Raw genomic sequence first — 17,119 nt, 5'->3', positions numbered from 1 at the left:
GTTTAAGAACGTTGTTGCGAATGCACTTTTGCGCATGTTTTTTTACATGTACGTTTGTGCACGTACATTTGAGCGAGTGTGCTTGTGCATGTTTGTTGATTTGTATTAATGTCCTAGGATTGTAGTTTGTGTTTGCATGATCCTTTTTGCGAATGCATTTTTGCGTCTGTACTTTTGTGCATGCTTTTGTATTCTTACTTATGTGCGTATCTTTCTAGCGAGAGTTTTTGTGCACGTTTCTTGATGCGCATTCATGTCCTCGAAGTGTAGTACGTATTTTCATGATCGCTTTTGGAATCCAATTTTGAGCATGTTCGAGTCCGAATTTGGATTTTTGCCTTTAGTCAGGAATTGTAGCCAGCTGAAACAGCTTTCTAGTGCCGCAGGAACCAGTTGATTTGGAGCCCGGGTGAGAAAGTTATGCTCGACTTCGTGCACGTCCACTACCAAAGATGTTGAGGGATTCTCTCTTCTAATTTGATTTTATTTTCCTAATTGCAACTCTTTTCTTACTCTTTGATCATTTTTGCTTCCTGGACTCCTAATTTTCGATTTGTACCTATAAGATACCATATCCACCAATTCAAACAGAAATATAAATTAATCCAAAAAAAAAAAAATTCACGTAAACGTAAACGTAGTGTTTTATTTCTACACCCCACTGTATCTTTTTTATCTAGTGTTTTCGATGTTGTTTGTTGATGTGTATTAAAGTCCTAGTATTGTAGTTTATTCTTTTTAAGAACGTTGTTGCGCATGTTTTTTTACATGTACGTTTGTGCATGTCCATTTGAGCGAGTGTTCTTGTGCATGTTTGTTGATTTGTATTAATGTCCTAGGATTGTAGTTTGTGTTTTTATGATCCTTTTTGCGAATGCACTTTTGCGTGAGTACTTTCCTGCATGCTTTTGTACTCTTACTTATGTGCGTATCTTTCTAGCGAGAGTTTTTGTGCACGTTTCCTTATGCGCATTCAGGTCCTCGAACTGTAGTACGTATTTTCATGATCTCTTTTGGAATCCAATTTTGACCATGTTAGAGTCCGAATTTGGATTTTTGCCGCTATACAGGAATTGTAGCCAGCTGAAATAGCTTTCCAATGCCGCCGGAACGAGATGATTTGGAGGCCGGGTGAGAAAGTTATGCTCGACTTCGTGGACGTACACTACCAAAGATGTTGAGGGATTCTCTCTTCTAATTTGATTTCATTTTCCTAATTGCAACTCTTTTCTTACTATTTGATCATTTTTGCTTCCTGGACACCTAATTTTCGATTTGTACCTATACGATTCCAAATCCACTAATTCAAACAGAAATATTAATTACTCCAAATACAAAATCCACGTAAACGTAAACGTAGAGTTTTATTTCTACACTCCACTGTATCTTTTTTATCTAGTGTTTTTTCTGTTGTTTGTTGATGCGTATTAAAGTCCTAGTATTGTAGTTCGTGTTTTTAAGAACATTGTTGCGAATGCACTTTTGCGCATGTTTTTTACATGTGCGTTTGTGCATGTCCATATGAGCGAGTGTGCTTGTGCATGTTTGTTGATTTGTATTAATGTCCTAGGATTGTAGTTTGTGTTTTCATGATCCTTTTTGCGAATGCACTTTAGCGTGAGTACTTCCGTGCATGCGTTTGTACTCTTACTTATGTGTGTATCTTTCTAGCGAGAGTTTTTGTGCACGTTTCTTGATGCGCATTCATCTCCTCGAACTGTAGTACGTATTTTCATGATCTCTTTTGGAATCCAATTTTGACCATGTTAGAGTCCGAATTTGGATTTTTGCCGTTAGACAGGAATTGTAGCCAGCTGAAATAGCTTTCTAATGCCGCCGGAACCAGTTGATTTGGAGTCCGGATGAGAAAGTTATGCTCGACTTGGTGCACGTACACTACCAAAGATGTTGAGGGATTCTCTCTTCTAATTTGATTTTATTTTCGTAATTGCAACTGTTTTCTAACTCTTTTGGAGCCGTCCCTTCGACTACCTCAGACAAATGACAGTGACTATCGGCATTCTCTACACTTATGGGGTCTAAGACGCTTTGGTTGCGCAATCGATATTTGAGCAGCATCACACTCAATCAATTAGATAATATTCATTTTCCTACAGTTTTGCTCCAACCCAAAAAAAATATTGGATTAACCATGGCTGCGGTTTGGGTGGTTTGGCGAGGTCGGCCGATGGAAGTTGCCTATGTTGGTTCTCTACTTGGAGCTCTATCTCTCCTCGACTCTACTTCAGCCGAGGCAATGTCTGCTCTTAAAGCCTTAGAATTTGCTCGTGGTCCCCAATGGAATAGAGTAGTTTTGGAAGGCGATTGCAGCTATTAACGGAGAGGAGGATTGTCGAACAATCTATGGTAGTATTATCAATGATATTAAGAGATTGGCGCTAGGTTTCGAAGCTTTCAAAGTTTGTCATGTCATGTGGGAAAGCAATCGAGCAGCTCACGAAATTACTAGATTGTCTTCAATGAAGTCCTTTACTTCGAATGTTTTGCCGAGCTTTATTCAAGATATTGTAAGCTGTGAATCATTACATTAATGAAATCTGCAAGTTTTTTTTCTAAAAAAAGAAAAAAAAACAAAAACCAAACATTCAATAAGTTCCAATTATTTAATTAATCATGACTAAAGTCAGCAAGGAGCATAATTGATAAATACATAATAGCAATTGGAATATACTAAAAACAAAACAGTAAAGATTGAATAACCCTAAACATAAATATTTGCAGCATTTGAATTTAAATTTGGATAAATATACATTTCTCTCACCTAGTCATCTCCCAAGAAGAGAAGCAAGAAGATTTCATAATAAAACCATTTCCCCAAAAAAGAAAAACACAAATAAAACAAAAACAATATAATTAATGCTAACTAGCAAAAGCTATATATAATTAAAATCACTCCAACAATCCTGCAGAGAAAGGTATACTAGTAAAAGGCAACCAAGCATCTCCCATGGTGAAATTATAAACAGTGAAGTTCAAAGCTTGAGAAGCATTCATCACATTGTAACCATGCCACGTCACCCTCATACTCGTCCCGGCACCCGGACCGTAATTCCCATACTCCCCGTAATAAAGCGTATCTATTCCGTAAGTCCCGTTCCACTCCAACCATCCGATCGGATCGATCGAATCCCCTATATACGATTGCATGTACACCGTTCTCGAGTACTCCTTCCAAGGCCTACCGAGATAATTATAACTAATAGAATAATTTTAATTATAATAATCCGGTGACGTACTACTAGCTCGAAGGATACTGCAGTTGTGGATGGATATCCCGGTGTTTTGATTCGGATCGGTTCGGCCTTGTGCGGTGAATGCAATTTTTTGATTGGGCATCGGGTTTCGGGCGAAGAGGTTGCAGTTTTGGAATACGGCGGCTGCGTTGCCGAATATGAAGTCGACTGTGCCGTAGACGTTGCAGTCTCGGTAGAATTGTCGGAGGGAGTGGGCGTAGAGCGTGTCTTGGTAGCCCTCGAAGGAGCAGCGGTAGAATGTGGAGAGGTCCGCGGTGTTCCTCACGGCCACCGCTTGGTGCTTCTGTGGGCCCGCCGTGTTTTGGAATGTTATGTCGATCGCGACGAAGCGTTCGCCGTAAACGGCTGTGGTTAGAGAGAGAAGGATGAGATCAATTAATAAAGATTCAAGTGGATAATTTTTTTGTAGATCTTTAGAAACTATACTTTGGTGAAATAAAGATTATTTTTCTATGTTACAGCTGATGATTTTTTACTGTTGATCTACATACACCAATGTGGGTGTGTTTGTATTTGTGTGTATATGAATGGTAAAGATCTACCCGGTGTATTTCACGCAGTGTAGCATAGTATAAACCGTGAAATAAAATGAACATACCGAAAGTAGCGGAGTTGAAGGTAGTCCAGCCATCGATAACGTTACGGTTTCCCGTAATGACAGTAGCGTTGATCCCATCTCCGATTAACATAATATTTTTCTTGTTTTTGGGCACGACAATGTACTCTTGGTAGTAACCTTGTTTCGCGTAAATGACGAAGTAGCCATCGTCAACTACCGAGTTATTAGGCGCGAATGCAACCGCTTCGTTTATCGATGAAAAGTTGGCCCCGCCGTAAGGGCTAACTGTGACCGTGTTGTTAATACGAATTCCACTTTCCGTTAACACTTGTCCTAGAAGTCGATGTGTTGCCTTAGATCCTAATTTTGGGACTAGCAGAACCCTGTTTCCAAACATATAACAATGTTTTAACCCTCTCTTTGTAATGAATATATATATAATTATTATACGTGTTGAAATTTGGAAAGCAAGTCAAATAATATCCATACTTTGATTCGAAATCGGTAAAAAAAAAAAAATTATATTCGTTAACGAATCAAGCTTGAACACTTATTTTTTAGTATGAAGCAGATCGTGAGATCGAGCTCGATTAGAATAAAAAAATGATGAGATGGCATAGAAAATCGAGCCCGTCGAGCTCTCCATCTGTGTTTGTTTCGATTAAAGTTCGGTCATCGAGTAAATTCCTAATCAAATTAAGTTCAAACATGACTTGAAACTTTCATAATTAAATTTGAACAACTAAGCGATCAATTCGACTCCATTCATTTACACATGTATAAATATATAAGCACTAATGAAGAAACCGGTCCACGTGAGTTCTTCTAGGTCTTGCCAAACTCCATTATTTTCCCAACTTGTGTGCATCTATTATATGTAGTGTTAAGTTATACAGCAAGTAGCCTTATTATTATTATCACTATTTAACTCTTGTGTCATTTGAATTTACTGTTTATATTTATATGATAGGGGAGTTAGATGACACACCTGATTATTTAATATTTATAGAGTGTATTTGGATTTGAACTGAAGATTTGATTTAATAATTATATACTAAGCACACATACACATGGGTGTGTGTAATACTATAATTATTCGTAGATTTACTCTTCAATGCCCTCATTATAAATAACAAGTGTAGCATCTAATTTTCCATGATGGTTCATACAATTTAACTATTTAAGGAAATTCGTATTATATTATTTAAGGATAAAACTAAAATTAGGCAATAAAACATAAATTTTAAATAGTTATACATTTCTATCATAAGAAAATGGGAGCGGCTAAAACAAATACTGTTTATTGCTCACTTCAATACCACCAACATGAAAAATAAAAAAAAATAAAAAAAGATAATGATATTATTACCATTAATGAAAATCAAACCACACAAAAATTGTGTGGTATTAATTTTATTAAGGATATTAATGTCGTTAGCTGTTTATTTTCTATTTTTTATGTTTGTGGTATCGAAGTGGAAAATAAACGATATTTGTTTTAGCCGTCCCAAAAAAATACGTGATTGTCTTGGCTCTCGTGAGTCATGAGATCCACTGATCCAATCCAACGACCCAGGATATTAATAAATAAATGAATAATATATAAATTAAGAATGCCGAAATTATAATATTATTTTCATACAAAAAAGAACAATATGTATTCCCCTTGTGCAGTATTGATTACTGCCAAGGAGAATAGATATTTATATATATAGGTATGAATGTATAAAAGAAAGGAAAAATGCAAGGTATGAAATAAATTGGAAAAACAAATAGATTGAGATTTCAGCTCAGTCTTCCAATTTCACACCAGAGATTCACACTTCCAAATATACACCACCAGAGTACCTCAAGGAGAACAGATCTCCTTTTTCTCTCAAAAACACTCAAACCCTAAAATACCCAGAAAACCACGAAGGAAGAACAGATCAAGCACTCAAGCTAACCCACTCACCAAAACCCCAATTTCTGAACTCACAAAGAAGAAAACGAAGGGATTTAGGTCTGATTAGGGTTTTTCTCTGTCTTACCCTCTTCCAGCCTCCATGCCAACATATATAGGGACTGAAGTCAAAGAGAGCCGGTGAAGGCTGTACCGGAGGGTCAAAGTCAGCACTGTACCGTGCACTTTGACCTCCAGCCATAACTCAGTCAAGGCAGTACAAGGGAGGAAGAAAACAGACGCAGGAGCGGCGGAGAAGAGAGGGTAAGAGTTAGGGTTTCAGAGTGAGAGAAATGAAGAGAGAGAAAATGCTATTTAAGTGAGACACTGAACGGTCCAGATTAAGCCTGAGATCCAACGGATGGATCTGGCTATGAAATGGGCTGGGCTCACTTATAATAACTTGGGCTCAACTCATGGTGGTGTATATAAATAATGGCAATTGGGCTTTATGGCCCAGAACATATTTGGGCCAAAATCCAACAATTCTCCACCTTGGACCAAATGTGAATCATTAGTGAAAATTTACAAAAAATTTGGAAGTCATCATTGCTGTATTTTTGACACACCAGTAAGAGCACACAGTTCATACAAGTATATCAAGTTGAATTCACTCAGAATACAACTTATCTGCACTTTAAAATAAATGCAGTAATGCAATCACACAGACATCACAATCTTAGTCACATAGAAAAAGATTTAAACAAGCAATCACAAAGAAAGCATAAATACCAAGTCACACGGACTACAAACTAGCACACAGCAAGTCAAGGTTTGGAAAGAATGTTCAAGTTTTGCAAACAAGAACAGAATTTTTCAGAAGGCAGACATTTAGTTCCCATGTCAGCTGGATTGAACTCAGATGGGATTTTTTCAAGGTCAATAATCCCTTTTTCAACCACATCCCTAATGAAATGGAACTTCACATCAATGTGTTTAGTTCTATCATGAAAAACAGGATTTTTACACAGTTGAATGCCAGATTGACTATCAGAAAATACTACCACTTTGGAATTAAGCATATCAACTTCCAACAACAGCCCTTTAAGCCAAATGGCTTCTTTAATAGCCTCAGTAGCAGCTATATATTCAGATTCAGTAGTAGACAGAGCAACAATGTGTTGGAGTTGAGATTTCCAACTAACACAAGCACCATTTAAGGTGAACACATAGGAGGTAGAAGATTTTATATTGTCCCTATCATTGGCAAAGTTTGAATCCACATAACCACAGAGTTCAATTTCAGTTTTACCTTTTGAAAACATCAAACCAGTTTTAGCAGTACCTTTCAAATATCTAAGCAGCCATTTTAGAGCCTCCCAGTGAGGCAAACCTAGATTAGACATATATCTACTCAAGCAACTCACAGAATATGCAATGTCAGGCCTAGTACTAACCATCAAGTACATAACAGAGCCAATGGCATTGGCATATGGCACATTTTTCATTTCAGAGATTTCAGGCTCAGTCTTGGGAGACTGGTCCTTACTTAGCAAAAAATGATGAGCAAGAGGAACAGACACAGGTTTGGCAGACAACATAGAAAATTTTTCAAGGATTTTCTCAATATAGGAGGATTGATTCAGAAACAGAGTACAGCCAGTCCTATCTCTAATTATGTCCATGCCAAGAATTCTTTTTGCACTACCAAGAAGTTTCATATCAAACTCATCACTAAGACATTTGATCACATGATTAACAGTTTGAATGCAAGGACTAGCAAGAAGCATGTCATCCACATAGATAAGCAAGAACACAGGAATTTTAGCAGATTCTTTAAAGTACAAGCAAGGATCATATGAACTCCTTTTAAATTTTAAAGACATCATGCATGCATCAAATTTCTTGTTCCATTGCCTAGGTGACTGTTTCAGTCCATACAAAGATTTCTTAAGTAGGCACACATAATCAGGATGTTTTTTATCACAAAAACCCTCAGGCTGGCACATATATATTTGCTCATTTAATTCCCCATGCAGAAAAGCAGTTTTCACATCCATTTGTTTTAATTCCCAGTTAAAGTGAGCAATTAAAGCAAGCATGATTCTGACAGTGGTGAATTTCACAACAGGAGCAAATATTTCAGTGTAATCAATACCTTCCTTTTGGGTAAACCCCTTAGCCACTAGCCTAGCCTTATATCTAACAGAGTCAGATTCATGTTTGACCTTAAACAACCACTTACAGTCCACTAAAGAGCATGCAGGAGGTTTAGGTACAAGAATCCAAGTATGGTTAACATGTAAAGACTTCATTTCATCATTCATAGCATTTAACCACTCAACAGACTCATTAGAATTCAAAGCTTCCCTATAAGACTTAGGTTCATTACCATCTAGAGAATCATACACATGAAACACATGAGAAGCAAGTTGATAATCATTCAAATGAGGAGGCCTAACAATGTTTCTTCTATCTCTGTCCCTAGCAAGTTGGTAATCACCAAGATCATTCACAGAAGGCACATCAAGATTAACATTTTGATCAAAAACAGTGTTTTCAGGCATCTCATTATTAACAACTTCATCATTAGTGTTTTCATTTTCAGTTTGAACAGGATTAACAGGTGGAATCTCCACCTCAGAGGAAGTGGTATCAGGTGAAACAATATTAGGAACAGATAAGCATGGAAATTCATTTTCATTAAACACAACATTCCTGCTAATCACAGTTTTAAAACCCTGATCACCATACAACCAACACCTATACCCCTTAACCCCTTCAGGGTATCCTAAGAAAACACATTTCACAGATCTGGGGTCAAGTTTATCAAGTTTTTGATGAACAAACACAGTACAGCCAAAAACTTTCAAATTTGATAAATCAACAGGTTTACCACACCATTTAGATTCAGGTAATTCCCCATTTAAGGGCACAGAAGGAGACCTATTTATCAAATAAGCAGCTGTAAGAACAGCTTCACCCCAAAAAGGTTTTTTCAAGCCAGAAGAATTTAGCATAGACCTAACTCTATCAAGTAAAGTTCTATTCATTCTTTCTGCAATACCATTTTGTTGAGGTGTATACACAATAGTTTTGTGTCTCTTAATGCCAGATTCAGAACACAAAGTGTCAAATTCAGCATTACAGAATTCAGTTCCATTATCAGTTCTCAAAGTTTTGATTTTCTTTCCAGTTTGGTTTTCAATCAAGATTTTCCAATTTTTAAATCTTTCACACACATCAGATTTATTCTTGAGTAAAAACACAAACACTTTTCTAGAAAAATCATCCACAATAGACAGAAAATATCTATTACCACCATGAGAAGGAACTGGGGCAGGGCCCCACACATCAGCATGCACATATTCAAGTATATCAGAACATTTAGAAAAATTGGGGAATGGAGACACAGGAAATTTAACTTTAGTTTGTTTTCCAAGGATACATGAATCACATATAGGTAAATCAGTCACACACTCATCACTCAGATAATCATTCTTATGCAGAATTTCAAGACCTTTACGACTTATATGACCTAACCTCTTATGCCATAGAATTGTCATGTCATGATTAACAGTGTTGGCATGCAAAACAGGTTCAGCAGAACACACATAGAGATTTTGCATTCTAACAGCTTTGAAAACAAATTTATCATGCATCATGATTCTTTGACAACCATCTCCCCAATTACCATGCAGACCACTATCTTCCAGAATAGCAACAGACAAAAGATTACTGCTAAGTTGAGGAACATGCCTAACATTCTTAAGAATTAATTCAAAACCAGATTCAAATTTCAGGCAGATTGTTCCAATTCCAACTACAGTTCTTTCACTGTTATCAGCCATAGACACATTTCCATTTTCAAGTTTCACATAAGAAGAAAACAGATGTCTATGAGGTGTCATATGATGGGTGCATGCAGAGTCAAAAATCCAATCATTATCACATAGAGAGGAGATCACAGAGTTCACATAATCATGCATTACATCACCAACCATAAACACATCACCGAGGTTATCAGTCACAACATTAGCATGTTCATTGGTTCTTTCCTTTTTAGGCTCAGAACACTCATTAGCATAATGACCATTTTTACCACAGTTATAACACTTTCTGCCTTTGGCTTTAAACTTATTCCACCCCTTGCCCTTTTTAGGTTTTTGTAAAGACTGGTTTTGGTTACTAGAGGAAGCCTTATTTTGAAATCTATTTTGAAAATTGTTTTGAAACTGATTTCTAGGCTTCCCTTTCACAAAGTTGATTTCACCAAAAGATTTACTACCCTTGGTAGCTTTTAAATCCAGTTCTTTGCTTTTTAAACCATTTATCACAGTGTCCAAAGAAACCTTATCTCTGCCATACTTAATGGCAGACTTGACATCACTGTAAGTATCAGGGATAGCATTTAGCAAAACAATAGGAGAATAATCATCAATATTTTTGTCTCCAGTCAGTTTAATATCCTGAACCAGTTTTGTAAAAACATCAAGGTTTTCATCAATGTCTTTGTTTAAATCCAGTTTGAATCTAAAGAATTTTTCCAACAAAAACATTTTGGAGGGCAAGGAGGTTTCAGTATAAAGTTCTTCCAATTTATCCCATAAGGCTTTAGCATTATCTTGTTTTCCTAGTTTTCTAATCACAGAGTCACTTAGGTTCAAGATAATCAAAGAATAGGCAAGTTCATCAAATTCTGCCTTTTTGGCAGCAGGAGTGGTATCATCATAAGCTAAAGTAACAGCTTTAAAACATTTTTGTTGTACTAAAACACCTTTTATTTTCTGTTGCCAAATAGGAAAATCCCCTTTTCCATCAAAAGGAGCTAAGGGATAAGCATTCATTGTATCACACAGATAAGAGGCACAGAATCACACAGTCACACAGAATCACACAGAAAATACAGAGTAGAGCAGTAACAAATCAGATTGCCCTCCCCTTTCCAGATTCCTGCGACACTAAGGCGGTCCGGACAAGAAATGGTGGATGAGAGCAATCCTTAACTACACTAAGTGCGGAAAAAAAAAAGACAAGTAGAAGAGAGTGAAAGATCAAGCAAGGTCAAATAATGCCACACAGGGCCACATAATGCCACACAGGGCCACCACGCCACACAGGGCCAACTCAATAGCCACACAGGGCTCCCAATCTCCACAGGTCAACGAACAGGAAACGAAATTAGGGTTTCAAAGGTGTTACCTTGACAAAACCAAGTTAGGTTTTGAAAATTACTCCGCTTTGAGTAGAGCTAAGCTATAGCCATAGCTCTGATACCACTGTAGGGTATCAAATCGCCAAGCTCCATTCACTACCTACTGAAAACAATATGTATTCCCCTTGTGCAGTATTGATTACTGCCAAGGAGAATAGATATTTATATATATAGGTATGAATGTATAAAAGAAAGGAAAAATGCAAGGTATGAAATAAATTGGAAAAACAAATAGATTGAGATTTCAGCTCAGTCTTCCAATTTCACACCAGAGATTCACACTTCCAAATATACACCACCAGAGTACCTCAAGGAGAACAGATCTCCTTTTTCTCTCAAAAACACTCAAACCCTAAAATACCCAGAAAACCACGAAGGAAGAACAGATCAAGCACTCAAGCTAACCCACTCACCAAAACCCCAATTTCTGAACTCACAAAGAAGAAAACGAAGGGATTTAGGTATGATTAGGGTTTTTCTCTGTCTTACCCTCTTCCAGCCTCCATGCCAACATATATAGGGAATGAAGTCAAAGAGAGCCGGTGAAGGCTGTACCGGAGGGTCAAAGTCAGCACTGTACCGTGCACTTTGACCTCCAGCCATAACTCAGTCAAGGCAGTACAAGGGAGGAAGAAGACAGACGCAGGAGCGGCGGAGAAGAGAGGGTAAGAGTTAGGGTTTCAGAGTGAGAGAAACGAAGAGAGAGAAAATGCTATTTAAGTGAGACACTGCACGGTCCAGATTAAGCCTGAGATCCAACGGATGGATCTGGCTATGAAACGGGCTGGGCTCACTTATAATAACTTGGGCTCAACTCATGGTGGTGTATATAAATAATGGCAATTGGGCTTTATGGCCCAGAACATATTTGGGCCAAAATCCAACATGCGGGCTTGTTTCAGGCACTGTTTCACGGAGAACTTGCCGTAGTTGTCCGGATTTGATGGGGACTGCCGGAATGCGGACAGGATGGAGAGGCATAGTGTTAAGTGTATACTTATACACTTAATTGTACCTTTTAATTGGAGCTTTTGGTGTTTTTAAATGATAATTGGAGCTAAAAATGGTTGTTATTTGTAATTTAGGTGCAAATTGAAGAATTGGCAACTTATGGGATGAAAACTGCAAATTCGGAGAAAAAGTGGGGCAAAAGTGAAAAAATCAGATTTCTGGAGAATTAAGGACCGGACGGCCGTCCGGATTTTCAAGCCTATTCTCGCACGGCCGTCCGGATGGTCGAGTTGGCGCAGTGAAGGAATCTTAATTACACAAGGAAACCCGCCCTATTATATTTTTGCACCCTATTTAAAGGCCACAAGCACACAATTAGAGACATCTTCTTACCTTTTATCTTTAGCTTTAGTTTTTATTTTTCATCTTTCTACGCGCAATCAAGGAGCTCTAGAACGAAGACGAAGAATTGACGACTCTTCATCATAGTTCTCCTCTTTTATTTGCTTTATTGATTTTTCGTATTTTTATTATGCTTTTCGTAACGAACATGAGTAGCTAAGTTTTTATTCTATGATTTTATTGGAACCCTATGTGGTAATTCGAACCTAATTTTCTACTTTTATGCAAGTTTAATTCTTCGATTATTTCTTCTATCTTGATCTTATTTAGCGCATGGAAGTAGCTAATTTATGTTGCTAGTTGTTATTGTTAGAATTGATTGACAGATCGTTTTAATAATTAGAACAGGGATAGAAGAGCCTTCGAGTAGTTTTTCACCGAATGCGTGTGCTGATTGCATGTATTATTGTAGACATACAGATAATACCTTAGGTAGCCGTTGTCGAGACTTGTTATTTAATGCTTTATTTATACTAGGTTTGCATAGACATATAGTGAATCTTTTATGAATAATAGGTTTATAACGCAGCGACAGTTGGTTATGAATAATTTCGTGTCTTGGGTTAATAATCGGGAATCGTAACTTGCATGATAGGAGATTAATTGGGTGAAGAATTATTGCATAGGGGGAAGATAAAATCCTAGATCCATTTTATATTGATATTCTCTCGTGTTTAATTGCTTTCTTAATTAGTTTAATTTATTTAGTTAATTAAATTGACAACCCTGCGTAGGCTGGATAAAAATCACAATTGTTAGGATTTGGTACTTAGGATTAAATAATTTGCGTATTCCCTGTGGGATCGACATCCGACTCTCACGAGTCTACTTTACTACTTGTTAGCGATACGTGCACTTGCGTGTGGGTATTTAGCACCCAACAAGTTTTTGGCGCCGTTGCCGGGGAATACGGCTAAATTATTTATTTATCCTAATATTAAATTTGAGCAATTTTTCTTACTTCAGTCGTTTCATTTATTTTATTTAATTATTTTTATTTATTTATTTTGTTTTAGGTACTTTTTATGCGAAGAGGACGCGACACGAGCTTACTACCTCTTGATCCTGAAATTGAGCGAACGTTTAGGCAAGCCAGGAGAAATCAACGGTTAGCCCAAAACACTCCGGAAACGATGGAAGAAGAGATAAATCGTGGGAGAGGTGACCAAGGGCACCTACCGAATGCGGTGGGGGAAATCATCAATGAGCAAGAGCAACGCCAGCTAATTAATCCACCACCTCGTCAACGAGCACTGCATGAGTACACCGTTCCAACACTTAATGGTTTTCAATCAAGTATCCAGCAGCCCCCCATTGAAGCCAATAATTTTGAAATTCGAGCGGGACTCCTCACGATGCTCCAAAACAACGGTTTATTCAGCGGATTGGCTCATGAAGACCCACACCTCCACTTGGTCAATTTTCTAGAGACGTGTGACTCACACAAGATGAACGGAGTATCACCCGATGCACTGCAACTCCGCCTGTTCAAGCACTCCCTACAATGAGCAGCCAGAGAATGGTTGCAAACTCGTGCACCGCACTCCATCTCGTCTTGGGCCCAACTAGCACAACTTTTCATGAACACATACAACTCCCGAACAAAAACTGAGAGAATCCGGAGAGAAATTCAAAACTTCATACAAGAAGCCGGTGAAGCCTTATTCGAGACGTGGGAGCGGTTCAAACAGTTAGTAAGGAGATGCCCGAATCACGGACTACAAGAGTGGCGCCAACTGCAAATATTTTACGATGGATTGCAAGACAATTCGAGAACCGTGCTCGACTCTGCAGCTGGAGGTATGTTCATGAGTTTGACCTACGACGAAGCATACGAACTCTTAGAGCGAATCGCTCAAAACAAATACATGCGGGCATCGGACCGGTCGAATAGCGGAGCAGTCAAGACGGGAGGAATTTTGGAGTTAGACGGAGTCACTGCAATCACAGCCCAATTGGAGAAGCTATCGAAGCAAGTCGCGGCTTTGCAGACTCAGCAAGTCCATGCAGTCCAAGCTCCCGACCAGCGCGTAGAAGAAACGGAGTCTCTAAATTATGTGCATGACACCAACCGACAACAGAGGAACCCGTACTCCAATACATATAATCCGGGATGGAAGGATCACCCTAACTTTGGGTGGGGAGGAAATCAGCAAGGGCAAAGGCAAGCACCACCTCAAGGCCAACCGCCTAATTATTCACGACCAGCTCCCGAATTTCAAAATCCGCCTCAAGCTCAACCTCAAGGAGGAGATCTCGCAAATATATTGGCGCAATTTATGACAACCACCCAAGTCTCCATCCGAAATTTGGAAACACAGATGGGTCAACTTGCAACCCAACTAACCGCGAGGCCATCGGGAGCACTGCCGTCGAATACGGAAGATCCTCGGAAGAACAACGTCGAGCAGTGCAACGCTGTGAGTTTGAGGAATGGGAGACAATTGGAGGAAGCCCCACGAAAAGAGAAGCAAAACAAGGTAATCGAGGAGCCGAGCGTGATGGGGGAAAAAGAAGCAACTCACGAAGAACCACTATCGTCCCCTGTGAAATCACGAGCCCCTCCAATTCCATATCCTCAGAAGCTTATAAAGAAAAAGCTCGATGCCGATTATCAAAGATTTTTGGACAAGCTGAAGGAAATCCAAATAAATATCCCGTTCATTGAAACCCTTCAAAAGATGCCAAAGTGGGTGAAGTTCCTCAAGGATCTCGTGACAAAAAGAAAGAAATTGCAAGGGAACGAGATGATCCAACTCACGGAACAATGTAGTGCAATTCTTACACGGCCCCTTCCACAAAAACTCGGCGATCCAGGTAAGTTCACTATCCCTTGTACTATAGGAGGTAAAAATTTTAGATCGCTTATTGATTTAGGTGCTAGCACTAATCTTATGCCTTATTCCACTTTTAAAAATCTTGGGTTAGGTGAGATTGAACCTACGGCTATAACTCTGCAATTAGCCGATAGGTCTTTAGTTTACCCAAAAGGTATTTTAGAGAATGTGCTAGTAAAGGTGAACAAATTTATCTCCCCGGTTGATTTTGTTGTACTCGATATAGATGAAGATAGGGAGATACCTCTTATTTTAGGGAGACCGTTTTTAGCCACTTCGAAAACTCTAATTGATTGTGCGAGTGGTGATCTTACAATGACGGTGCATGATGAAACGATCAAATTTAATGTTTTTTGTGCTATTAAAAATCCATGTGAGAATAATGAGTGTTTTACTATTGATCTTATGGATTTTACAAATCATGAAAATTTTGATGTTTCACTTTTGGACCATGGGAAAGCATCGTTGAGTGCAGGAGATGACAACGGAAAAGGGAATCGGAAAGAGCACGTTTGTTGTGCGAACTCAATTTCAACACCTCCGAGAGATAGTCAAAAGAGTTGGGGTGCTAACGGTGATGAACGTGCAAGGAGGATGTGGCCACCTAAAGAATCAAACGAGCATCATCGTGGAGGGGGATTCAATCGCCAAGTGACTTCGGTCACGTTAGCTTGAACAAAGAAGCAGATAAAGTCCGGCTGAAGACTGTAAACTTAGCACTTCTCGGGAGGCAACCCGAGCTTTCATTGTTCTTATTTTATGTTATTTTAAATTTATTGTTTTGCTCTTATTTTATTTTATTTAAAAAAAAAAAAAAAAAAAAAAGTTCAGGGGCACTAATAAGAAGTTTTTATTTTGCAGGGACCTAAATGCAATTATTCACACGGCCGTGCAAGAAAAAGGGAGGAATCTCACACGGCCGTGTGAGATTTCGGACCCAGCTACTGCCCAAAATTGGAAAAGGGCACGGCCGTGCGGATTTTACACCTAAATCTCGCACGGCCGTGCGAAATTTGAAGAGGCTACTGCCCAATTATGAGAAAGGGCACGGCCGTGCGGATTTTTCACCTAAATCTCGCACGGCCGTGCAAATCAAAAAAAAAAAAAAAAAAAAAAAAAAAAAAAAAAAAAACAATTTCCATAATTTCAAATCCTCTCTCTCCCCCTATTCGAACCCTAGTCCTACTCTTTCAAATTTTTTTTCTTTTTCTTGGCCAAATTCCACCGAAAATTCACCACTTACACACATTTATTACTTAATCTCGGTGGTTTGTTGTTATTTGGAGGATGACGAGGAGGATGATGCTCATGCACAAGGTGGAGTTGGTGAACAACCCGACGATGGTCCCGACGCTTAAACAGGTGTTTTCTATCCTTAAACTCCGGGCGAATCACATTGAGGGCAATGTGAATTTTAAGTTTGGGGGTGGTTAACTACTTGTTTTATTTTATGTGCGCTTTATTTGTGTTTTAATTTTTTTTTAGTTTGCATGCTTTATTTGCGTTTTGTTATTTCCGTTTTATTTTTTTCTTTGAACAAAAAAAAAACAAAAATATTCTGTTCAATGCATCGATGAATTATGATGATGGGAGATGGTCAATGTTTGATGATGAGATTACTTGTTTTATGTTGATAAGGATTTGATATTTGTTTAGCTTTCGATTCAACGGAACGTAGAAGTGAATTATTGCTAGGAATCACGCCTTATGCATTGCTTTGGTTGAATGTTTTGCACTTTAAATTTGGAATTTATTTATGTTAAATCATGCTTTGTTCGGTTTTAAATCTCACCTTAGGATATTTATGATACGAAGTATTGGGTAGTAAGTGATTTGGGATATGATTTGGGCCTTCTTTGAACCGTTTGAGCCTTTCAAGCCTACCCTTTTTGTCAAATTATCCTTAGAACCTTGATTTGAGCCTCGGAGAAAAGGTGTTCTTTCTTTTAGCCAATATGTAGAAGGTAGAAAAGTGGAGATTTTTGAATAATTATCCCT

At 38.3% G+C, this 17,119-nt stretch overlaps 1 non-coding gene across 1 annotated transcript; it reads right to left on the bottom strand.

The window, feature by feature from the left end:
• Positions 1–13,899: 13,899 nt before the first annotated feature.
• On the bottom strand, positions 13,900–14,004 carry LOC148772340 (small nucleolar RNA R71). Its single transcript, XR_016030149.1, has one exon. It is a non-coding gene; the product is annotated as a small nucleolar RNA R71 (small nucleolar RNA).
• Positions 14,005–17,119: the final 3,115 nt, after the last annotated feature.

This window comes from Erythranthe guttata, chromosome 2, assembly GCF_056151865.1.
Source record: "Erythranthe guttata isolate IM_541 chromosome 2, IM_541, whole genome shotgun sequence".
Classification (NCBI taxonomy): domain Eukaryota; kingdom Viridiplantae; phylum Streptophyta; class Magnoliopsida; order Lamiales; family Phrymaceae; genus Erythranthe; species Erythranthe guttata.
The sequence above is the reverse complement of the archived record's forward strand: the minus strand, read 5'-3'. Positions and strand labels throughout refer to the sequence as shown.